This window comes from Caretta caretta, chromosome 2, assembly GCF_965140235.1.
Source record: "Caretta caretta isolate rCarCar2 chromosome 2, rCarCar1.hap1, whole genome shotgun sequence".
Lineage (NCBI taxonomy): Eukaryota > Metazoa > Chordata > Testudines > Cheloniidae > Caretta > Caretta caretta.
The window spans coordinates 82,671,781-82,697,445 of NC_134207.1; the positions used below are offsets into that span (position 1 = coordinate 82,671,781).

The 25,665-nt window shown below is 44.6% G+C and overlaps 2 long non-coding RNA genes across 3 annotated transcripts in view; one reads left to right on the top strand and one right to left on the bottom strand.

Annotated features, from left to right (window-relative positions):
• Positions 1-2,399, top strand: part of LOC142070784 (uncharacterized) — a 74,373-nt gene extending 71,974 nt beyond the window's left edge. For both annotated transcript variants that reach the window (XR_012666716.1, XR_012666717.1), the window contains exon 3: positions 2,055-2,399. This is a non-coding gene — a long non-coding RNA (uncharacterized LOC142070784). The remainder of the gene's footprint in view (positions 1-2,054) is intronic.
• LOC142070785 (uncharacterized) overlaps positions 1-25,665 on the bottom strand; it is a 134,450-nt gene that overhangs the window by 95,871 nt on the left and 12,914 nt on the right. The gene's annotated exons all lie outside the window — the stretch shown is intronic.

Consider the following 25,665-nt stretch of genomic DNA (forward strand, 5'->3'; position numbering starts at 1 on the left):
CAAATCCCTGATCCGCATGCTTCTGAAATTCAGATTCTGTTGCTTCAGCCCGAATTTTGTTATAACTAAAGAGGTGAAAATACTACAATTTCCCCTCCCCCCCCCTTACATTCATTCAAATTTGTAAAACAAATTTGCTTTGACTGTTTTTGCACACCTTCCTGTTCACTTTCTGCCCATTTCTCACCAATGAGTTAGTCATCTTGGCTGAAACAAAGGGGCTGGTGTGACCAAGTAAGCAATCGAACTGCAATAATTCATGTTGGGAATTCACAATTCATTATGCTTGTGATTGACTGCAAGTGCAAAAATAGAGGCACAAAAATAGAGCCTTGTAAACATTTGGTCCCAAATGTGTTATCCTAATTAGATGCAAAGAATAAGAACTAGTAGATGCTGTATAGTTATTCTTGCTGTGTCCTAGTAAGGGAATCCTCACGCTGTAGCAGTCCCACTGGGAGAAACAGACTAAGGCTACAGCGTCCTTCTTATCAGGGCTGCCTGCCAAACTTTCTCAGGAGTAAGTGTCACTTTGTGGTATCCCTATTTTCCTTCCCAATAAAATAATAATTTGGCAGTGCTTGAGATGCTGATAGTAAATCAATACCAGATTGCAGGAGTCGCTGCGATATTCAGCCTATTTATCAAGTAATGTCAGTTAGCTATGTGAGCAGAGGCTGGACAGAGGCTACTGTACCCTTAAGTAGTTTGCTTTAGAAAATGAGAAACTAGTTATTGTTTCAGTCAGTACAAACTAAAATTTCATACGGACAATGACTTGTTTATACTGCTCTATATACTGTTATACAGTAAGTATCACAATGAAATATAAGTACATTTATATTCCAATCGATTTATTTTATAAGTATATGATAAAAATGAGAAAGTCAGCAATTTTCTCAGTAATAGTGTGGCTGTGACACTTTTGTATTTTTATGTCTGATTTTGTAAGCAAGTAGTTTTTAAGTGAGGTGAAACTTGGGGGTACGCAAGATAAATCACACTCCTGAAAGGAGTACAGTAGGTCTGGAAAGGTTGAGAACCACTGGCCTAATTTTCTTGCCACTATATCATGACCATGGGGCTTATACTCATGTAATGTCCTGTGAACAGTACAGTTCTGTGAAAATTGGTATGGATGGCAGGACAGTTCTGACCTCAGTAATGCACATAAACTGCCTGCTGGTTAACACTAAAACTGATTCTTCTGCTATGTCATTGCAGCATGTTGGGATTAAACAGTGTTAAACTCTCTAAAATCCACAGTCTGCACCCTCTATTCTACACTCAGCCCCTAAGGACCTTGCTTCCCAGCCCCCTACTAGTCCATTGACCATGACTGTTGCCTGAACTCTGATTCCCACGTGTCAGCCTCTGGCACCACCTCAGTCTTACTCAGTAGTAGAGATTTTTGTCTTTTTCATCAGCAGAGATCCCTTGTTGGGTATATGGTTAACTCTTACCATCTCTGTGGAGCAAAGTGGTCAAGAGGGCGATATTTTCATCCAGCCTCAAACCAGCCTCTGATTTAGTGTTCCTGCTTTCGTGCTGACTGCATTTTGCGCAAGCAGGTTAGGTAGACAGGAAGCATAACTCGTTCAGACAAATCAGGTTCACGCTCATTTTTCTGGTGCAGCCAATCACAAAAAAAAAAAAAAGTGGGGGGAGGCTTGTTCTGAAAATTTATTCCTTCCACCCTGGGTAATCATGGACCTGGAGACCACAAAAAGGCAATCTGGCCATGGGTGCCTCATGGTCCAGATCCTCAGTCTTAATCTAAAAATCCAAATTATTGTAATCTCATTGAAGTCCATTTACTCAAGTAAATGGAGCTATGCCGCTCTACACCAACTGAAGAACTGACCCCTTGTATCCAATTACAGTGATATATATCGATCACTCATGGTGCATTTTTTATCGTGTATGATAGTAAGATTTTTCTAAATCTCAGGTGGCAATTTTAACACAAGGTATCTCTCTCTCCTTGAGGAGAGTGTATGGGATGCTACATCTTTGTTTTGTTTTCTTCCTGACATTTTCTTATTGTGTTACAGGGCTTTGCAGAGAATGGAATCAAACAAGTCACATTAAGAAAAAAGCACACACTTGAAAACTGCCCTGTGTTTTCAGAAAAGACAAAGTTCTGAAGGGTAATCAAATCCAGAAATGATGTGATTAAATGTTATCAGGTTGTTATGGTGACTGCAGTCTTTTCTGAAATGTCTATCCATAATCATAATGCATTTAATTAACAATATATTAAATAACCCAAACAGTCTTTTGTCTTTCGAGCATTATTCATGTGTATTGCTAAATTAAATTCTCTCTCCATAGAAATAGTCTACTGTATTTTATAAACCCTGAAACTGAATTTAAGCAATAAAGGGGAGCAGACTTAATTTTGCTACTTTCTTTGTACCACAGTTGTCAGCAATGCCACGGTGTGAAGCCTGTACCCATTAAATCAGTGTAACTAATCTGAGGCAGTAAATAATGAATACCACAGTTGCCAGCAAAACTACGCAGACATGACAGAAAGGATAGACGCCAGGACCTTCAGGCTTCTGCCACCTGAGCTCTTGAAGCTGTAGCAGTGTAGCAGGGCTTATATTTGGAGTGCACAAAAGCTTTGCTAGAACCCTGAATCCACTCCAAAAATCAGGCTGGTTTTGAGTTCTAGCTCATCCACAAACATCAGACCAAGGCCTCAAAGTTCATCTTGAGGGTACCCGAGCTACTGTGGAAAGTTTACAGAGCCTCACTGCTCGTGTATGAGGGTAGCAGCTCTGGAGGTGGGAGTGCTCCCAGTTAACACCACCTCTCCTTCTGGCTCCCAAAAACACCTTAGAATTTGGAAGGGACAGTGACTTTCCTACAGCAGTTTTTTTCTGCCCAAGACAACATGGGTGTGTTGGAAGGACAGGAGTGTAGGCATAGGTTGCCTAAAGTGGGACTGGGGGGGGGGGGGGCAGGAGGGTTAGAGAACCTGAACCTCAGTGTCTGTGGAACCTGAACCCATACCAGCCTAACTTCATGCTTTGTGGCCAACATAAATCAAACCCTGCAGGGTTCACCCACCCCTACTTACAATAGAAACTGTCCAGTAGAGGCAACAGCTGGTGCTTAACTCCATAACTGTCTGAACCAAAATCCAAGCTCTGAACATCCTCAAACTTCAAGGAAGTGTGAATCTCAACTCAGGCCTGGTCTACACTACAAGTTTATGTTGGAATTAGCAGCATTAAATCCAAATTAACCCTGCACCCGTCCATACAACGAAGGCATTTTTTTGACATAAAGGGCTCTTCAAACCAGTTTCTGTACTCCTCCCCAACGAGGGGATTAGCGCTGAAATCGACATCACCGTTTTGAATTAGGGTAAGTGTGGATGCAATTCGAAGGTATTGGCCTCCAGGAGCTATCCCACAGTGCACCATTGTGACTGCTGTGGACAGCACTCTGAACTCAGATGCACTGGCCAGGTGTACAGGAAAAGCTCCAGGAACTTTTGAATCTCATTTCCTATTTGGCCAGGTGAGCTCATCAGCACAGGTGACCATGCAGAGCTCATCAGCACAGGTGACCATGCAGTCCCAGAATCGAAAAAGAGCTCCAGCATGGACCGAACGGGAGGTACTGGATCTGATCGCTGTATGGGGAGAGGAATCCGTGCTATCAGAACTACGTTCCAAAAGACAAAATGCCAAAATATTTCAAAAAATCTCTGAGGCCAGGAGGGACAGAGGCTACATCAGGGATGCAACACAGTGCAGCATGAAACTTAAGGCGCTCAGACAAGCGTACCAGAAAACCAAAGACTCAAACGGATGCTCCAGGACAGAGCTCCAGACATGCCGCTTCTACGCTGAACTGCATGCAATTCAAGGGGGGGCTGCCACCGTGATCCCACTCCTGTCCGTGGACTCTGAGGATGGGGTACTCTCTGCCATGGCTGAGGATTTTGCAGATGGGGAAGATGAGGAGGAGGACGAGCTTGGGGAGAGCACACAGCACACCATTCTCCCCGACAGCCAGGATCTTTTTATCACCCTGACTGAAATACCCTCCCAACCCAATGAAGCCAGAGAAGGGACCTCTGGTGAGTGTGCCTTTTTAAATATAATACATGTTATAAAAGCAAGCGTTTTTTAATGATTAAGTATCCCTGAGGACTTGGGATGCATTTGTGGCCAGTACTGCTACTGGAAAAGTCTGTTAACGTGTCTGGGGATGGAGCGGAAATCTTCCAGGGACATCTCCATGAAGCTCTCCTGGAGGTACTCTAAAAGCCTTTGCAGAAGGTTTCTGGGGAGGGCAGCTTTATTCCGTCCTCCATGGTCAGACACTTTACCACACCATGCTAGTAGCAAGTAATCTGGTATCATTGCATGACAAAGCCTGGCAGTGTATGGTCCCAGTGTTTGCTGGCATTCAAGCAACATCCGTTCTTTATCTCTCTGTGTTATCCTCAGGAGAGTGATATCGTCTATGGTAACCTGGTTGAAATAGGGGAATTTGATTCGGGGACATTCAGAGGTGCCCGTTCCTACTGGTCTGTTTGCCTGTGGCTGAAAAGAAATCCTCCCCGCAGTTAGCCATGCGGTGGGAGGGGGGCCATTGGTGCTGAGCTGTTCATGTTTGGCTAGCAGGGATCTTCCCTGATACCAGCCACGCAGTGGGGAAGGGGAAAAGCGATCATCCCAGAGAATTGGATGGGGGGAGGAGGTTAGTTTGGTTTCTGCAGCTGCATGTTAACAGGAAAACGGCAGCAGTAAAAGGCCAGCTCAACACGCTTTGCTTGGTATGGGAAAGGAGGGGGCTGCTGTTATGAAGGTTGCAGAAGCCGAAACACTATGGCTTACCATGTCCACCTGCAAGCCGAATTCTGTTGCCCGGCCCTGTGTGTGTGATCTCTAACACCAAAGCTGCAGGCATTCAATATAAGATGCAAAATGCGACCTTGTACCAAAATCTCATGTGCTATGTAATGTGAATAGTGTTGTTCACCATGAAAGAGTATAGCCATTGTTCTGTAAAATGTATCTTCACTCCCTTTTTTTCCCTCCAGCAGCTGCAAATGTTTCAAGCCTCCCTCCTCCATCCCTGACGCTATCTCAGATAAGGCGGCGAAAAAAACGCATGCGTGATGACATGTTCTCTGAGCTCATGCAGTCGTCCGGCACTGACAGAGCTGTGTGGAGGGACACAATAGCAGAGTACAGGACGGTGGCCGATGAACATGAGGAGAGGTGGCGGCAGAAAGATCAGAGGAGGCATGAGGAAACACTGGGGATACTGTGGGATCAGACAGACATGCTCCGGCGTCTGGTGGAGGTTCATGAATGGCAGCAGGATCACAGATGGCTTCTGTAGCCCCTGCTTAACTGCCCTCCCTCCTCCCCAAGTTCCATAGCCTCCCCACCCAGACATCCAAGAACGTGGGGGGGGGGGAGGCTCGGGGCACCCAACCACTCCACCCCAGTGGACAGCCCAAGCAACAGAAGGCTGGCATTCAACAAGTTTTAAAGTGGCCTTTTCCTTCCCTCCTACCCTCCTCCCACACCCCACCCGGGCTACCTTGTGAGTTATCTCCCTATTTTTATAATCAATTAATAAAGAACACATGTTTTTTAAATGATAGTGACTTTATTTTCTTTGCAAGCAAGCTGTGATCAAAGGCGGGAGGGTGGTGGCTTACAGAGAATTAGAGTCAACCAAGGGGGAGGGTTTTCATCAAGGAGAAACAAACAGAAGTGTCATACAGTGCCCTGGCCAGTCATGAAACTGGTTTTCAAAGCTTCTCTGATGCACACCACTTCCTGCTGTGCTCTTCTAACTGCCTTGGTGTCTGGCTGTGCATATTCAGCAGCCAGGTGATTTGCATCAACCTCCCATCCCGCCATAAACGTCTCCCCCTTACTCTCACAAAGATTGTGGAGCACACAACAAGCAGCAATAACAATGGGAATATTGGTTTCACTGAGGTCTGAGCGAGTCAGTAAACTGCGCCAGCGACCCTTTAAACGTCCAAATGCACACTCTACCACCATTCTGCACTTGCTCAGCCTATAGTTGAACAGCTCCCGACTACTGTCCAGGGTGCCTGTGTACGGCTTCATGAGCCAGGGCATTAAGGGATAGGCTGGGTCCCCAAGGATAACTATAAGCATTTCAACATCCCCACCAGCTATTTTCTGCTCTGGGAAGTAAATCCCTTCCTGCAGCCATTTAAACAAACCAGAGTTCCTGAAGACGTGAGTGTCATGAACCTTTCCCGGCCATCCCATGTTGATGTTGGTGAAACGTCCCTTGTGATCCACCAGTGCTTGCAGCACCATTGAAAAGTACCCCTTGCGGTTTATGTACTGGCTGCCCTGGAGGTCTGGTCCCAAGATAGGGATATGTGTTCCGTCTATGGCCCCACCACAGTTAGGGAATCCCATTGCAGCAAAGCCATCTAGTATGACCTGCACATTTCCCAGAGTCACTACCTTTGATAGCAGCAGCTCAGTGATTGCGTTGGCTACTTGCATCTCAGCAACCCCCACAGTAGATTTGTCCACTCCAAATTGATTCCCGACTGACCGGTAGCTGTCTGGCGTTGCAAGCTTCCACAGGGATTGTCACTCGCTTGTGAACTGTGAGGGCTGCTCTCATCTTGGTATTCTTGCGCTTCAGGGCAGGGGAAAGCAAGTCACGAAGTTCCATGAAAGTGCCCTTATGCATACGAAAGTTTCGCAGCCACTGGGAATCATCCCAGACCTGCAACACTATGCGGTCCCACCACTGTTGCTTGTTTCCCGGGCCCAGAATCGGCATTCAACAGCATGAGCCTGCCCCATTAACACCATGATCTCCAAATTGTGGGGGAACGTGGTTTTAGAGAAAAGCGTGTTCAGGGCCTCATCACCGTGCTGCCATCGCCTCCTCGCCTGGTTTTTCAGGTGCTGGTTCTGCATATACTGCACGATAATGCGCGAGGTGTTTACAATGGTCATAACTGCTGGAGTGAGCTGAACGGGTTCCATGCTTGCTGTGCTATAGCGTCTGCTTCTGCTCGGGCAATCCAGGGAAAAGGGCACGAAACGATTATTTGCCGTTGCTCTGGCGGAGGGAGGGGCGACTGACAACATGGCTTACAGGGTTGGCTTACAGAGAATTAAAATCAACAAAGGGGATGGCTTTGCGAGAAACAAAATGGCCCCCTCAAGGATAGAACTCAAAACCTCAAGGATAGAACTCAAAACTGGGTTTAGCAGGCCATTGATTTCATGGAGCGAGGGAGGAGAAAATGAATACAAAACAAATCTGGTCTATTTCTTGTTTTGATCCATTTCATCTATCTTTATACATCTTGCTGGCAGCAGACTGTGCAGTACAACCGCTAGCCATCATCATCACCTGGGTGCTCGGCAGAAGACGGTGCAGTATGACTGCTGGCCATCGTCTTCTGCTGGCTGCAGATTAAAAGACAGTGCACTGCCGGTAGGACTGAATCGGCATGACACGAAACTTAAAAGGGAAATGACCTGGCTGAGGTCACTCCCATGTTTGCCCAGGCGCCCCTGACCTCATCGAGGTCGGTTAAAAGAGCACCCTGGACTACGTCAACGACGGCTACCAGTCATACTGTACGGTCTGCTTCCAAAAGGCAATAAACTGTTGCTGTGTAGCAATGCAGTACTGCGTCTGCCAGCACCCAGGAGATGTACGGTGATGGTTAGCTGAGTGGGCTCCATGCTTGCTGTGGTATGGCGTCTGCACAGGTAACTCAAGAAAAAAGGTGCAAAATGATTGTCTGCCCTTGCTTTCACGGAGGGAAGGGGGGCCTGACGATATGTACCCAGAACCACCCGCAACAATGTTTTAGCCCCATCAGGCACTGGGATTTCTACCCAGAGTTCAAATGGGCAGCAGAGACTGCAGGAACTGTGGGAGAGCTACCCACAGTGCAACGCTCCGGAAGTCTATGGTTGCCTCGGTACTGTGGACACACTCCACCGACTACATGCCCTTAGAGCATTTGTGTGGGGACAGACACAATCGACTGTATAAAAACGCTTTCTACAAAACCGACTTCTATAAATTTGACCTAATTTTGTAGTGTAGACAAGGCCTAAGATGACCAGATGTCTCAATTTTATAGGGACAGTCCCGATATTTGGGGATTTGTCTAGTATAGGCGCCTATTACACCCCCCCCCCCATCCCCTGTCCCGATTTTTCACACTTGCTGTCTGGTCACCTCAACACAGATCTGAACGTTGTGGATAAATCTATACTTCAGATTTATACCAATGTAACTGAGAGCAGAATTTGGCTCCATCTCTAATTAACATGAGCAACACAGTGAACACACATGCATTGAGGAGAGAACAGTATCCCTAACTATATTCACCTAATTCCTTGGTGAATATATTCAAACAGAGTCAGTTTCTCCAAGAGTAAGAAAGTTGGTTTCAACAGGAAAATATAATTTTTATAGCATTAAATTTCTCCTCATTTGATTGTTTTATAACTATGGTTTACAAACAAAGGGCCTGATAAAGAGCCAACTTACGCCAATTTTGCACTGGTGCAACCTGCTGACATCTGTGGAGATCCTTTTTATTTACACCATTGTTAGTGAGATCAGAATCAAGCTTGATGGTGATATTGCTAGCCTTCCTTTAAATTTCAGTTATAATTTCTCTTTCCTGGGTAACTTAGCTTTTCCAAAAGTGGCAAAAGTGGTGTTCAGTTTATGTAGTTGCCTTTTTTTGCTTGGGCAGACAAGATAATTGTTTCTGGACTCTCAAAAAATGCATAAGGTAGAGCAGACAGAATATCAGCATGGGGGGGAAGGGGAATGGTCAGTGACTTAGTCTACACCTCCTGCCTTTCGTCAGCTAATGTCCTAACTCTGGCATTTGGTAGATAGTGGTGGGTTTATTTCCCACCCACTTAGACCTTGATGGAATCTGAAGGAAAACAAAATAGAATGTTACACACCACTCTATGGACCCTTCCCCACAGCAAATGTTTCTTTAATTGGTTCAATTACCACTCCATCCCCTCACCTTTCATCACTTCAGGAATGACTATTTGAAGCAAGCCATGTATAGAGATTTAGCTGGCATTTAGTGACACTGGGCTCTACAGTCCCTGAAATATTACTGATGTCACTTATTACGGGTTTTTTCCCCCCAGAGACCCAAGGCACTCCTGCCCTGGGGCATGCATTGACAATCTCAAGATAACACTCCTTTGACAGAATCAAGGGGAACTATACCAGGGACCGAAGTGATCTGCAGAGAGTTTCCAAGCTGGGCATTGTTTGTTAGTTATAGTCCACGTCTAGATTTTACTTTGGTCTTGCTGCAAAATTAGTGGTAAAATTACTACTAGCATAAAAATCTTGTTTTCTTTTCCATACAAGAAGAGTATATTTAGAGGTTTCTTCTGAACTAGAAAAAACTGTTCTGGAAGATACTCTAATCTTTCAAGTCTAGCTATGGACATAAATGTATCCTGCACACCATACTCCCAAGAGTAATCCTTACTTGTGCATGTAGTCCCAATTGACTTCAATGAGACCAACCAAGTACATTGGACCCTACAGTTTACATTGCCTTAAATTTAATCCCATTTAAACCAAATTATTTTAAAAAAAACTCACCCTCATCTTGTATAAACTCCTTCTAACATTCAAAGTTCAGGTCTCTCTCTCTCTCTCTCTGTACACTTCTTTCACTTACTTAATCAAGAGGCACTGAGGGTGTTGGGTTAATTTATAATGTTTTCCCCCCTTCGCAGACAGAGACTAATGTCAGTCACAGGACATAGCACAGGGCCTGATTCTTATACCCTTACTCATATTGAGAAGCACCTTACTACATGAGTAACTCCACTGATTCCAATACGACTACTTGTGAGATAAGGCACTATTCAGTGGTCTGGATCCAATCTGACGGAGGAAAGCAGGAGCCTTTCCACTGACTCCAGCGGGCACTGGATCAGCCCCACTAAGTAAGGGGATCAGAATCTTTCCATTAGTAAATAGCAATGGGCATACATAATCAACTGTGGAGAACTGGTTTGGATAATGCTTTCCCAAATCATATCAGAACCTCCTTGAGTCTGATATCAATTGGGCTAGAAATCTCACAAAAGCAGGCTTCCTTGGAAATCTCCTGGCATTTCTTTCTCAAGCTGGAACCAGGAACTGGATAGTCACCTCAAAATTAAAACAACGGGGCCCCAAGTGTTGTGTCCAATGCCACCTGAGTAGAGCGCAAGTGAGCAAATGCAATACAAGCTAGGGAACACAAGAGGGAGTTCAGACAAGAAGTCATTTAGATTTCAAGAAAATATGAGTTATATGCCATACAGGATAATGAGCAGAATACGGGCCAAAAGACTTTGGGAGGCATGGCTTTTTTCCTTTCCTTTTATCCAAACGCAGAGCACATTTTTTTTCTAAAATAATCTTTATTATTATTTTTAAAGAGGAGTGAAATAATAGTTGGTCTTTTGAAGACCAGAGGCTAAACCAACTGATAAAATTCAGCTGCTATCTGGAATAAATGCAGCTGAAACTGCCAAAACAAGCATGCCGTCACTTCCTGTATGTGTGCACGAAACGTTTTCACCAGGAACTTAGAAATCAGCAAACTAGACCTGGCATGAGCAAAAGAAGAGAAATCTACAACTAGAAGATGAATTGCACCAACTATTCAAACTTTGTATTTATTCTTCTTTTATTTTTAACTATTTATTAAGTGCAATAGGAAATTTGGGAGAGAAACTGGAGCAAAGTATTTTGTTTCTTCTGGTCTGTCTAACTGGAAACTTACAATTATATATGCGCCTCCATGTGTGCTTACTCATGTGAGTAGCCTCATTGCTCACTGAGAGTCAGGGGTCCACAATCTGTCCCATAAGGAGCAGTTAGCACCACTTGATCAGCCAGCTCTCCACAGACCACCAGCAAGTCATCTGTGGACCATCAGTAGGCCTGGGACCAAAGTTTGGGAGGCTGAGTTAATTTTTGCTGGTACATTAAGAGCTAGGAATCTGAAACCATCATTTGTGATGTACCATATAAAGTTATCAGACAAAACACACTAGTGAAGGAATTGGCTTTTGGAAGGATGGAAGGTTTCCCTTAAAAAGCAGGCAAGGCACCTGTTGGAGGTGGGACCTAGCAAGCTTCTGGCTCTACTACTTCTTCTATCCAGACACAGTTGGATAATAATTTACTGCTTATTCAATGTTCTGTCCTGAAGCTTGAAGTCTGTCTTGATTGAGTGCTTTAGATAATCAGAAATAATCATAGAATCATACGACTGGAAGCGACCTCGAGAGGTCTTGTAGTCTAGTTCCCTGCACTCAAGGCAGGACTAAGTATAAACTAGACCATCCCAGACAACTGATTGTCTAACCTGCACTTAAAAACCTCCAGTAATGGAGATTCCAAAACCTTCCTAGGCAATTTATTCCAGTGCTTAACTATCCTGACAGGTAGGAATTTTTTCCTAATGTCCAACCAAAACCACCTTTGCTGCAATTTAAGCCCATTGCTTCTTGTTCTCTCCTCAAAGGTTAAGGAGAACAATTTTTCTCCCTTCTCCTTGTAACAACTTTTTATGTACTTGAAAACTGTTATGTTCCCCCTCAGTCTTCTTTTCTCCAGACTAAACAAACCCAGTTTTTTCAATCTTCCCTCATAGGTCATGTTTTCTAGACCTTTAATCATTTTTCTGGCTCTCCACTGGACTTTCTCCAATTTGTCTGCATCTTTCCCAAAATTTGGTGCCCAGAACTGGACACAATACTCCAGTTGAGGCTTAATCAGCACAGAGTAGAGTGGAAGAATTACTTCTCATGTCTTGCTTACAATGCTCTTGCTAATACTTCTGTCAGGGTTCCTTCCCCACTCTGAACTCTAGGGTACAGATGTGGGGACCCGCATGAAAGACCCCCTAAGTTTATTCTTACCAGCTTAGGTTAAAAACTTCCCCAAGGTACAAACTTTGCCTTGGCCTTGAACAGTAATGCTGCCATCACGAAGCGTTTTAAACAAAGAACAGGGAAAGAGACCACTTGGAGATGCCTTTCCCCAAAATATCCCCCCAAGCCCTACACCCCCTTTCCTGGAGAAGGCTTGATAATAATCCTTACCAATTTGTACAGGTGAACACAGACCCAAACCCTTGGATCTTAAGAACAATGAAAAATCAATCAGGTTCTTAAAAGAAGAATTTTAATTAAAGAAAAGGTAAAAGAATCACCTCTGTAAAATCAGGATGGAAAATACTTTACAGGGTATTCAGATTCAAAACACAGAGGATCCCCCTCTAGGCAAAACCTTAAAGTTACAGAAAACAGGAATAAACCTCCCTCTTAACACAGGGAAAATTCACATAAAACAAAAGATAAACTAATCTGCCTTGCCTGGCTTACCTATACTGGTTGCAATATTGGAGACTTGGATTAGGATGGGTGGAGAAGATGGATTTCTGTCTGGCCTCTCTCAGTCCCAAGAGAGAACAAAAACGTAAACAAAGAGCACAAATGTAACCCTTCTGCCTGTCAGAGTTGGCAGCAACAAGGGCCGGGTTCAGTATCTAGGGGTTCCATTCCAATAACACAATGCAAAACTGGCTCGAGCCCCCACCCAGTGACCTGGGACAAATATATACCACCCCCGCTGGGCGCCTCCAAGAGGCAATACTTCCCCTCTCGCAAGCACAGAGTCTGAGTGTAGCAAAAAGCCTTTTAATAACAGAGAGAAAAAACGTGGCATTATGTTGGGGAAACACCACCAACAGGATTCATAACACAACCCACGAGCAAAACCCACCCCAAGCAAATTTGGGGCATGTCCTTTTCCTTTGGTTCTTGAGTCCAGCAACCCAAAATCACCCAAAGTCCCAAAAGTCCAACGACCCAAAAGTCTCTGTCCCTGGTCAGGGCAGCCCAGAGTTCAAAAGTTTATCTGCAGAGTTTTTTACCTCCCAACCAGGTGGAGATTGGAGTGGGGGGGTGTTAAGGGGCACCTTATGTGGTCCAACACTGATGGCCCCACCTCTCCATGGGGCTTCGCTCCACCAGCTGCTCTGCTCTGCCAGCCACTCTGCTCCGCTCGCCGTCCCGCAAACTGAGCTGCTCCACCAGCCGCTCCGCTCGCTGTCCCGCAAACTGCTCCACCAGCCGCTCCACTCACCATGCCGCAAACGGCTCTACCATATAGCTTCAGGCTCCCCTACTACTTAACACAACACTCAGTGATTTCAGCTTGTAGTAGGGGAGCCACAGAGCTGGTACACCCTTAGCCCAAAGTGAATTCAGCTCAGCAGCCTGTAACTAGACTCCTAATGGAATCAAAATTAGCTCTGATATTCCACAGTGGAGAGAGGAGGAAGTGCAATTAGTATGTAAGGCCCTCACCAGGGAGCCCATAGCACCAAGTATTAATACCTGTTCCCAGCCTCTCTATTCACAGAGTTTTGGAACCCATGTCCCTTGCCTAGTGAGTGCTACTTAGTTGATGGCGAGACCCTCCATCATAACAAAAGGCCAAGTACAGTTCCACGGTCCTTGATTCCCATAATCAGGGTAATAACAATTTATTCTTCCTTCCCCAATAACAGAGACACTGGGGATCCCACAGCAGCCAAAGTGACCATTTGGGCAGCTATGGCCTCATTCTAGGCGGGGTGGGTGTGCTTATGCAAATGAGATCAGCCCCTGAAGTTCTTTTCCACAACTTGCCACACCTCACCACCAGATGTCAGGGTGGAGCTCATCCTGACTCTGCTTACACAAACAAAAGCCTTCCCCCCCCAAGATTTGAAAGTATCTTGTTCCCTTATTGGTCCTTTGGGACAGGTGCCAGCCAGGTTAGCTGAGCTTCTTAACCCTTTACAGGTAACAGGATGTTGCCTCTGGCCAGGAGGGATTTTATAGCACTGTATACAGAAAGGTGGTTACCCTTCCCTTTATATTTATGACAACTTCCCAGGATGATGTTGGGGTTTTTTTTTTTTGCAACAGTGTTACACTGTTGACTCATATTTAGCTTGTGATCCACTATAACCCCCAGATCGCTTTCCACAGTACTCCTTCCTAGGGAGTCATTTTCCCATTTTGCATATGTGCAACTGATTGTTCCTTCTTAGTGGAGTACTTTGCATTTGTCCTTATTGAATGCTCAAAGCTCATTAATGGTAAAAGCAGAATTAAAAATGGCAGTACACTACAGCATTCAGTGATGGTCCAATAATTGCTGTAATGTGATTGTAAAGAATAGTGCTTAGGATCACTAGTATGGAGGACTGTTGTGGTTTTTGCAAGGATGAACTGTCACTCAGAAGGCCAAGAGTGATATAAAAGGCCCAAACAGTTGCAAGCTCTTTACTCAATAAATAAATAAAACTGTGCATCAGTGAATGTGAAAATAAAGAGAGAGTCTCTGAAACAGACTACAATACTGTTAAAATCCCAGCACAGGAGCTGCTTATATATGTTACATGAGTGTGTGTGTGTATTCATAATATGAAATCCCTTTTCATAAACCTGCTGGTTTCTCACAAACTATCATTCCCTGCTGATTCACAAGAACAAAATTTGTATACATTTGCATCATGTGCGTGTCTTTTATTCCCAAAAAGACCTTGCAAACTGGCTTTACTTTGTTTGAGTCATCAGGTTTGTCTGGTATTACAGATGCAGATGGTGAGTCAGGTTCATAACTGGCCATTTGTGAGCAAAAATCCCTGATTTCCGCATGCACATTCGGTATTGGGATGCATAAATCAGGTGCAAACAAAGATGTTGCAAATGCCTAATTTTGAAAATCTAGCCCATAATTTAGGGTTGTTTTAGACAAGTAGGATTTTCCACTACAGAAGTTAACATATTCCACAGATAAATTTGGGTTGCCATCTCTCACAGATGAGGATATGAGCTGTGAAGATCCTTTCACTTGTCTATTCCCACATCAAAACAGCCATGGGAATGAATTCCCAGTATAGTCCATGCTAAGGTCAAAAATATTCCGGTAAGGTGCTTGTGTGGTTTTTTTTTTTCCCCCTAACATCAAGGTTTTCCCACTGTTACTGGAAAGACACTTCTCAACAGTAAATAAACAGATATCCACCTTTACTCCATTACTTTCTATGACAGTGATTGTCAGCAATTGCATTTCAAAGCACTCATCCTATTGCACTCTGCTGCTGCTTTCTAAAGCTATGTCTACACTAGTGAGCATACAGCGGCACAGCTGTACCAATGTGCCACTGTAAGATCACTTGTGTAGCCACTCTATGCTGGTGGTGACAGCTCTCCCATTGACATAATAAAACCACCTCCACGAGCGGTGATAGCTATGTCAGCGGGAGAAGCTCTCCTGCTCACATAGAGCTGTGCATACTACCACTTATGCCAGCAAAACTTATGCCACTCAGCAGGGTGCGTTTTTAACACTCTGACAAGGTGTACCAACCTCACATAGGACCAACAGGGCCTGACCAATCACTGTGGGCCTAGGAGGCCTTGCTCCTTTGACTCTGCTGTGCATGCTCTAGCTGAACGGGACAAATAAAAGGAGGCAGCCCAGCTCAGTCTGGGCTGGCGCAGGAGGAGGGAGGATGTCTGAGGCAGCCTCCTGCAGAGATGCCTGTGACTCTCCAAGTGGTCACAACCGTAGCCGCAGATTACGCTTCAGATGACCAGCTGAGTGCACAGACTGACTGGGATGCCGAGCTGCTGCCAGCCCAGGAGATGCCTGAGACGAATGCCTTGTGGTATGAAGTAACCCAGAAACGTAGAAGAAGCCAATGCTTAAACCCTTAACTGGGAATTTCCTGGCTTCATAGGGCCCTAAGTCAGAACCCAGTAGAGTAGGGTGGGCCCGCGTTCCCCTGCCCCCCTCCCCTTGCCACTAGGTGTGGTTACTGCTTGCTTTGCTCTGCCCCGCCAGGGGGCTACAGACTGATTGTTTGTCCTGTCTTGCCCAGAGAGTCAGAACCCGCAACTGCTAGTGCTTGCACCAGCCAGGAGGCTCAAGGACCAGAAACTGTTTGTTTGCTTGGCCCCACCAGGGGACCTGAGCCCTCCTTGTTGCAATTACCTGATCCCACAGGAAGACCCGATGACGGTGTGATGGGCCAATCCTGCACTTGGCCAACAGGGGCAGCGCTGCTCAACATGCAGGGCCCCCCATGACACACACCCCTGAGCAACATAAGTTTTGCTGACATAAGTGGTAGTGTAGACATAGCCTTAGTGATCTATTTCTTATAGCATGGTGATTTTGGACGGATCCTTCACTTTGTCTTGGAAATACAGCATATCATTCATGTTTCAGTCTGATGTAATTAATGTTTGTAAGTTGCTTGGAAGATTACATGAGCTACCACTGTTATGTGCTATTACAATGATGATCAATAAAGCCCAAATGCCGGCGATGTATCATTAAAGAAAATAAAGGTTCTGTACCATGATGCATTGCCATGCTGTGAGTATTGGATGGTTAGTACTAGAATACAACTGGCAGCATGGCCTCACAAACTGATATAATACTGATTTGCCGAATGGGCAGCCAGCTGCCTTGCTAGCTCCCAAAGAGATATTCAAAATGTGGGGTTTTAAAAAATGATTTTGGATGCGCCCTTGGATTTGAGTAAATTATTTACATGAGGAATTATAGCTATCCCCCTAAGCACTCTTGTTGTAGCTACATTGTCCCAGGATATCAAGAGAAACCAGGGGAGTGAAGTAATATCTTCTATTGGACCAGCTTCTGTTGGTGAGAGAGACAACACCTTTGAGCTTACACAGAGCTCTTCAGGTTCAGGTCCCTGCTCCAAGGCAGGCACAGCAGGGATTTGAAAACATCTCAGGGGAGTGCCCTAACCACTGGGCCATTGGCTGTGGTAGTACAGACATAAGCATGCCAGTTAGCCAGCCTGAGAAAGTCTCCTCCCTGGCTATCTTTTGTAGGAGGGGGTAGAGAAAGGGGAGGGTAACTGTGCTAGGAACACACCTACAGGATCAGGACGCACAGGCAAGAGCGGGACTCCCTAGTCTAAGAATCCCTGACATGCCAAGCAGCTCGGGGCTATCAGGACTGAGGGTGGGTCTATCTCTGAGCTGGGAGGTGGGATTCCCAGCTCACACAGATGTACCCTGTGCCAGCCGTGCTCAAGCTGGCACCTAAAAATAGCAGCGTCCGCAGCAGCAGCAGCAGCAGCATCGGCAGTAGCTCATTCGAGCTGCCTGAAAATGTAGCCAAGAGGTTGGGCAGGTCTGTACTTGAGGTAACTCTCCTGAGCTGCTGCCCATGCTGCAGTGGACACACTGCTATTTTTAGGTGCTAGGTGGAACACAGCCAGGGTGGGTACTTCTCTGTGAGCTAAGCATCACACCTCCCTGCTCAAATGTAGACATGGCCTTAGGTGGTTTTGCACATGCCCACCCACAGAAACTTAGGCACCTTTGGGACTTTAGGCAGCAACTGAGCAGGGGTTTTTTGAATGCCAGGGGTGCCTACATGTTGGACATCGGTGCCTAAAGTGGTGTTTAGGTGCCTAAGGCCCTTTGTGAATCTAGCCCTTCCCACCTCTATCAAGTGACAAACAGGAGGGAGTACAGCTACAGAGAGAGCAACATTTGCATAAACTTTCTACCCAGGATTCTTCTGGTCACACTTTGGGAGCCACCATAGCTGCACCAGACTCATATTTGGTTGGAAAGTGGAACTGAAGTGAGAGAGAGGGGAAAAGTGCTCCTACCTTGTGTCAAGGAGTCAGTACAAGTGTCCTATATGTATTATTTTGCCTGTGCTCTTGAGAGGACTTTGGGGGGAGAGGTGATGGAGACTGAGGACTTCACAATGGGTGATGACGTAGAGGTGATTTCTTGACGAGGCACAACATATAGAGGGTTCTTCGTTAAAGCAGCAGAGGACAACAGCAGAGCTGAGTGAACTCCAGTAAAGCCCTTCCTACCCAGCCACTAAATACAGTTGAAATCACTATAGCTGGATTAGGTGGTAGAGCCTCAAGACAAGAGCAGGTACCTCCCCAGGGACTGAAGACAGGCCTGCCCAAGTTAAGCTTGGGACTCTGGGACTACGCTATCCCCTGACACCAAGCTATGAATGGGGTTTAGCAGATGGAGCAGGGGAAGTGATGTGGTAATGGCCTATTGACCATTCACGCCAGTGGGTAGGGAATCAAGTTAATTGACTACTGTCAAAATATACTCTGTTACTTATTCATTTACATATATTTATTGCTGTGTTTTCCCAAGTTGATGCTGTGTCCCCCTTCCAATCTCCCCCAGCAATATTTTCCTTGTTTCACACACAGGCTCAGAGCTGGCTAGTGGGGAAGTATTGCCAGTGAAGGCACCAGGGAAAGTATAGTGATCGCAGAAATTCCAGATTGGGGGCTCAGACTGATGGGTTGGTTAGTTTTAAGAGGGACCCTAAGCTATTTGAACCCAGTCCTTGTTGCTGCTGACAACACCTAGCAAAAAGGTTGCACATATAAAGAGAATTCTGTATTAAAGCCACAGGACACAGACAGGACCCTGTAGTACAAAGTCACTACTTACTTGTCACTGAAATCCTTCCTTAAGTTTGACTTCTACCATTATGCCTACAAGAAATAGCCAATCTCACAATGAATTGTAACCTTGTAATCTCACTGATGTTCCCCCTTTCCAACCGCCTTACTCTTGTCACTCCTTTCATTGCATCATGATGGAGGCTAGACTATGAGCGCTTTCAAGCAGAGGCCATGTCTTCTTATCTCCAATGTGAGGTGGCTGCTTTGAGTCACAATGAAGCCTGGAAGAGACTGTGATCCAAATTCCAGAGCCCTTTAAGGAGACAACCTATAAGGCAGGGAACAGATTTGCCAATATTTCGGCTGATGGTCATCCTTTTGGGGCTCTAACACTCCTTCGCTACAGTGAAGCACCAAACCAAGGTACTGAGCCGTGAAGAAGACAAGAGTTTAACCTCAGTAGCTAAGCATTTTAGTAGAGTCGAGTCTGGAGAAAGCTACAGTGTATTCCACTTTTAGTTGCTCCCATTCAGCATGGGATCATAACAAGGAAAGGCCAAAGTCACCAGATGGAGACTGGCTGAATAGTACCAGAAAAAAAATGCCAAAACTGAAGAAGGGAAAAGGGGCGGGGGCGGGGTGGGGGGGAACAATCAAAGACAGCATCTTTATGTGATTCAGCCTCTGATAAAAAGTCTGCTTGGAAAATATTCAGTGTGTAGCGCTGCTAGTGGAAAATAACTTAACTAACATAGGGTGCCCTGAGACCAAACTGACACTGTACCTCACTAAGTCCACTGTCCCATCCACAAGAGACTGCACTGCGAAGTGGAAGTACGGCGTTATTAAACATCTGAGCATTGTAAGGGGGGGGAACACATACCCGTAGAATTCTCCACAGCTTACAGACCTGGCGATGAGAAACAGGAGAACAGCAGCGGATGCTTTCTGCTCCCACAAAAGGCACATGGTGTATTGTATTGTACTGTATTGTACGGATGGGTAATTTTTAAATCCAGCAACTTTTAACTGTTCAGTTGTAGTCCAAAAAACGGAAAGCAGATATGTATTATTGCATTTCCCTAAAACACCTTAGACTGAATACGTCTCAGGGCAGTAAATCCTGCCTCAGTAGTGCTTGGGGTGGAGCCCAGAGGTTCTAGCCCATTGCAGGAGTTGCTGCAAGGTCCAAGAGCCAGGCTATGCCCTTTCTGTTTTGACTGTCCTGTGAGGAGGAGAGGAGAGAAGCAACAGGGGCCACTAGATGGGAGATCCAGGATGGGGCAAAGCTTTCAAATCTCTACCCTCCTGTAGGAAGCTCCTGCTACTACTGGGGCCTATGGAGAGGAGCTAGGGGCTGTTTGGAATCTCTTTCCCAGCATCTTGTCTGTTTGCAGCTCCCTCCCCCGATCCACTGCAGCAGTACCTGTAGGACTGCACCATTACCTCCAAATAATTAGCAATTGACAGCAGCACAAACACATTGGGGGTGCAGGATGGATACATAGCTCCTGTATTTTCCCCTGAATGCATCTGATGAAGTGAGCTGTAGCTCACGAAAGCTTATGCTCAAATAAATTGGTTAGTCTCTAAGGTGCCACAAGTCCTCCTGTTCTTTTTGCGAATACAGACTAACACGGCTGCTACTCTGAAACCTGTCATAGCTCCTGTTGTGTCTTTGCATCCAGCCACACCAGTTTCATTGAGATGATGGCTCCCTGGTCCTGCAGAAGAGGGAGCAGGATTTGCCCCACAATCCAGTTCTGAATTTTACTATCAATATATTGACAGCAAAATATTTTACTTTCTATTATTTATCCATGAGCAATTCTTTATCCATGATTGCATGGAGCACACTAATTGGCAGTATTTGCATAGGATTGGATAAAACAGATAAGATCTTCAACCTGGAATACAGTAGACTAGTTTGCTGTAATTATGGTGGCAGCTGTCACCATGTCTGTTATAGCACTACAATATGGACATAGGCATTACTGAATACTATGGCTTAGTTAGCTAGCTAAGGAACAGCTGAGGATCGATCAGAGTTTCTATTATCTAGGGCCAGATCCTCAGCTGGTATAAATTGGCATAGCTCCATCTCCCAGATTTTAGGGGGTAACAAAACGATAGTATAATCGATAAAGTTGCATCAAGTGGAAATTTAGCATATAGATTCTTTTATCAGATGATTTTTTTTTAAAGAGAAAGAAAATATTTTGGGAACTAAGTGGTACACACACAGCTTTTGGAAAATCTGAGTTTCAGAGAGATCACAAATGATAGCAACTCTGCGGCCCTCATCTTCATTTATTCACGTCAAACCTTTATATAGTTTGGCACAATTCAAAATGGGCCTGATCCAAAGTCCATTGATGTCAATGGAAAACTTCCACGGGCTTTCCTGGGCTTTGAATCAGAACCTAGAATTGACATCCTCTGCCCAACAGAGGTCTTGGATTGGGACAGCCGGGATGCTGCAGGTCAAAACTAAAGTACTGCTGCTGAATGTACAGAACCTGTCCCGTAATTCATAAGGAGAAAGGTAAAGGTGACCGGGGGCGGGGAGAGGGAAGGAGAAGGCATGTTCTCTTAGTCTGTACAAAGAAGGCCTGGATTTATTTTTTTCCAAGCAAGAAGGTGGGAGGTAGGGGGAGCTTCTGCTTGTTTTTTTTTTTTTTTTACATTAGACATTGAGGTCTTGTCTAATTGAAGACTTTTGATGACTGGAAAACTCATAGGTTCATGACATCGGTAATACCAAGATATACCTGTTTAACTGAAAGGTTTCATTTCTTGTTTTTAGGGGCACTGCCAGCATGAAATGAGCCAATTACAAGAGAGAGTTAAGTGTTTTCAGACCCTTCACCTGCCCCTGAATGCCTGTGCCAATTTTACAACCACATTCTCCTATTTAAAGAAGATATTTCTCTCCCTCCTTTTGCTGTCTGAAAGATCCACACAACCAGGGGGAACAAACAGTCAGTGGGAGGAAGTGGTGGGGAGATCTCTGGAAATGGGTGGCAGAAGGAAGTAGGAAGGAGTCAGGGCATATTGAAAATGGCCTTTTCAAAATGGCCGTGGCAAATTAAAATAAATTGAATTAATCCCTAGTTTCAATATGCATGATGTTCCGTGATGTGTTCAATGTATTAGTATGTATACAGCACTATGGCTAATACACAAGCCTTTTAGTAGCAAAGAGCCTTTGAATCCCAAGTGTTACATTACAGGGCACATCTTTGTAAGGTGAAAGGATTTTACTTATTAGAAATGCATTTAATGGCTCATAAATAACATGTTATATACTCAGTGGAAGGCCAAAGCCATTTGAGAGTTTCAGGTTTGGAGAAGGAGACCAACAGTAAGCAGGATCCATCAAAGACTTTCAAGGCTGGGGTAGGGAAATTTGTAAGCCCAGAAGGGAAGTAGCAGCATTAATTGGGAACTACGGGTGAGTTTCAGGCCCAGGTGCACACCCAGTGGGAATCCTGAGGAAATTTCAGCTCCAGAAAGTTTTAGGCTTAGAAGGATAATGCCAAAGCAAGTGAGAACCATCAGATTTTGGACTCTGGTTGGAAGCAAGCTGTGATGGCTCTCAGGGTCCTCAGGACTAAGTCATCTTGCTACCGCCCCTGCCTCTAGCACGAGAGACTTGCTGGTGCTTAACTGGGTGTCAGTTAAGCATCAACATGGAATTTTAAGCCTGGAAAAGAAGCAGCCAAATCATTTGGGAATTTCACCAGCTTTGATGATATTTATCACAAGTCTCACACTACTTGTTGTGTTCATTAGAGCACACAACTCCTGGAGTACTGTGATGAGGTGAGAACAATAGCTTTAAATTTAGAAAAAGGTAAGTTTCTAATCCTCGTGGTTCTGGCAAAGAACTTGAAAATGTGACCTGAGTGAATCCTAAAAGTTCAAAAATCAGACAACAAATAAAAAAGGGCCTACAAGGGTGTTTTTTTCCCCTACATCTCGGATTTTGAACCAGTGGTACAATTTTGGGGCGCCAGTCTCATGATTTTTGAATGCTTAGGGTTGGCGATACTGAGTTCAAAGAGGGAATTGCAGAGCAAGTGGACCCCACCAAGGCCTTTCAAATTCAGAAGGAGAATGGCAGGGTGAACTCAAACCCTCAGGGAGTTTCAGGCCCAGAGGAGGAGCAGCCGAGTTTGAATCACCAGAGAACGTTAGGCCCAGGAGTGGAATTGCCGCACCAAGTTATGTTACTGGAAAGGTTCAAACACAGAGTAAGCAGGAATCTTCAGGGAATTTCTGGCTCAATAACAGAGTAAACGTGAATCATCTGGGGTTTCAGGCAGAGGAAGGCACCGGACAAATGCTGAGGAGTTTTGCATTTAACAGGTCTCTCACAGTTGTACCAAGCACCACTAAGTCTAAGTCAGCTCTTTGTTATTTTTTCTGCCTTTTTTTTTTTTTTTTTTTGGCTGTAGTATATTAAAACTAAAAACAACAGTGGAAGTTACACATAAAAGCACTTTTATCCTGTTGATGACTAGGGCCACAATTCAAACACTTGCTCACATGACATCACCCATTGATGTCAATGGGACTCTCCATGTGAGTAAAGTTAAGCACAGGTGAAGGTCTCCACAGGATTGTGGGCTAAACACGCAGTGCAAAGGTATCCAGGACTGCCCAACAGACCAAACTGATCCCTGGAGTAACCCCAGTGCTTCCATTGCTCTTTAAACCAAGGATGAATTTGGCCCCATATGTTTAGAGATGCTTGCAATATTTAAGAACAGCATTTGTTAAAGTTGGAGGGGGGGCCTCAGTGTTGAATTTCCTTCCCTTGTTTTTATTTTTAATGTATGACTATTTGCTTGACCAGGAGTGTAATAATGATATACCCCTTTATTCTGTAAAATATTCTTTTAATCTTCCTGACGAGTATTCAATATTTATGACTAGTGAGAGAACCTTTGCTTCCAAGGGCAGAAATGGATAGTCTTTAATTACCATGTATAGTTAGTTACATGGTGATTGGGATAAAACAATTCACTCACTATTCCCAGAAGACTCTTCCCAAGTGCCTTGAGAGAAGAGGGGGAGGCTAGCTGATGAGCGTAATCTCAAGAAGAACACTGCTGTGGAATCCAGCCGTTGGAGCCAGATGGCAAGTTTGCACTGAATAACACTTTTTATTTTAATAGCTGTGAAACTCCTCTGTCTGCACATGGCTTTGCTGAATGACAGCACAGAGAACTTTTAATTTATCTGGTGTTATACGAAGGTTATTCCTTCAGAAGGTTTCCCTTGTTTTTCACCGAGGCTAAGGGCCTGATTTCAGTACCAAAGCCAATGCTTACATGTCTGTGAAAGTTCAAAAAGGCAAAGGGGGGCAGGGGTGTGGGAGGGAAAATACTAAAAAAATGTAAAGAGAAAAATGAGTTTAGCTGAGTGCTAGTGCCAAGCTGCACCCTGGTTTGCTCAGCACGGCATTCGTTTGTGACTCCGGCACTAGGCCAGATTCTGCCCTTTGAGACGCAGATGTAACTTTTGTTGAATACCGTGGGACTTGCATGCATATATCTGGGGGGAGGGGTAGCTCAGTGGTTTGAGCATTGGCCTGCTAAACCCGGGCTTGTGAGTTCAATCCTTGAGGGGGCCATTTAGGGATCTGGGTCAAAAAATGGGGATTGGTCCTGCTCTGAGCAGGGGGTTGGACTAGATGACCTCCTGAGGTCCCTTCCAATCCTGATATTCTATGATCTGAGGACAGAATTATGGGAATCAGTGTTAGAAGCAGTTAATCAATTTCCATCTTACTTTAAAGCACGGTTACAGTCATGAAAGTGTTGTAAAATGTGTTACCATAACAATACACACATCAGCTTTCTGTTAGCCCAATTCTGCAAGCTGTTCTATGGTATTAACTTGTATTCTTTTATATATAAAGTATTTTCCCGTAGGCTGAGTTATGATTAAAGGAATCAAATTTTGAATCTTCTGACTCCAGACATCTAAAATATCAACCATAATATGCATTAACATGGCTTCCCTCTGCCATTTAATTTTCTTTGTTTTAATTTATATATATATAAATACATAATATATATACATATATAAATACATTTATATATATATATATATATACACACACACAGATTCAAACAAATCAAATAAGTGCAAGTGACTTTTTCAGTGTACGATGAGATTCAAATAAATGCACAGAACGTACACTCAGGCATGTAGGATCACATGTTCAAATAACTGCCAGATTGTAGGAGAAAGGACAGGATTTGCCCAGAGGCCTGGATGTCCCCAGGCACAGAAATGGTATCCCTGACTGGGCAGGGATGAGGGCAAAATTAGTGGACACCATAAGGGAAATGCATACAACTCAAATAGCATGGAGGACAGCTCTGTGGAATTCCACTGTGTGCTGTAGAACGCTAGAGGAGGGGTGGGAGTGAGGCTGTTTAATCCACTGCTAAATGGATCCGCCTGCCATTACCCCTAGCCTAGTGGGACATGTCTGGAGTTGAGGATTTCTTACACCCTCAGTCACCAGGAAGCCTCTCGGTACACTGACCAGTTATTTGGGCTGTGCATTAGTCCAAGAATTTCATTATCTGTTGCCCTGCACCTTGTGTAGTCACTTACACCAGTGCAAAGTGAATACAAAGCTGGTGTAAAGTACTACCAAATTATAATGAGTATTTTGCTCATACTTTGCATTGGTATAAATAATTACACAAAGTACAGGGCAATTGAGAATCAAGGCCTGTGTGTTTATTTAAATGCTTGGAGCTCTGGTTATAAGCATGTATTTCTAAACCAAATCTACAGCCTATCAAAGGCACCTGTTTTTGCTGAGGGCTAAGTCTACAGGAATTTTTGAACCTTTTAAATAAGGCTTGAGTTATAGCACTATACTATGAGGACACTAACTGTCCAAAAAATGGTGGGGCTTTATAAACTGTAGGGCTTTAGATCATTGCGAGAGAATACTGTAAAGTACAAAAGTACACAAACAAACTGCCACATGTAATTCTACCAGACTTTCCACTTCCAACTTTTGCGATGAGAATAAAGGTCATTGAAAAAACCAACAACAAGAAGCAAAGCTCTTTGGG